Raw genomic sequence first — 909 nt, forward strand, 5'->3', positions numbered from 1 at the left:
CAATTTAAATTGGAAGGAACACATAGAAAACGTGGAAAAGGCTAACCAAAGACGCCATTTTATTGGCAGGACACTTAGAAAATGTAACAGATCTGCTAAGGAGACTGCCTACACTAAGCTTATCCGTCCGCTTTTAGAATACTGCTGGGCGGTGTGGGATCCTTACCAGATAGGACTGATGGAGTACATCGAAAAAGTTCAAAGAAGGGCAGCACATTTTGTATTATCGGGAAATATTACAGAAATGATACAGGATTTGGGCTGGACATCATTAAAAGAAAGGCTTTTTTCGCTGCGATGGAACTTCTCACGAAATTCCAATCACCAACTTTCTCCTCCGAATGCAAAAATATTTTGTTGACACTGACCTACGTATGGAGAAATGATCACCACGATAAAATAAGGGAAATCAGAGCTCGTACGGAAAGATATAGGTGCTTGTTCTTTCTGCGCACTATACGAGATTGGAATGATAGAGAATTGTGAAGGTGGTTCAATGAACCCTCTGCCAGGCACTTAAATGTGATTTGCAGAGTATCCATGTAAATGTAGATGAACACAATGTTACATCACGGGCCTTGGGAGCCAGAGGTCTCTACTGACAAGTCTGTCTTCAGGGAACACGTTGGTGATGTGGGGCATACTTTGGTTGAATGTGTGAGCAGTTGTTCCATCTTCTTGGTATACTGCATACAGTTTTTCTGCATTTGTTAATTGTTCCCAGAAAGCATCAAAGATCTCTAGATATTAAGCACTTTGTAAGGTGTAACTGAAAAATGCCCTTGCTGGGAAACGCACACCAAACAATTATCTTCTCTGATTGGAGAGGTCCTTCATGCAGAATATGTGGGTTGTCCTGCATCCAATAAATGCAATTCTGGGAGTTTACATAACCTGACAAATGAAACC

The sequence above is a fragment of the Schistocerca nitens genome, chromosome 6, assembly GCF_023898315.1.
Source record: "Schistocerca nitens isolate TAMUIC-IGC-003100 chromosome 6, iqSchNite1.1, whole genome shotgun sequence".
Taxonomy (NCBI): Eukaryota; Metazoa; Arthropoda; class Insecta; order Orthoptera; family Acrididae; genus Schistocerca; species Schistocerca nitens.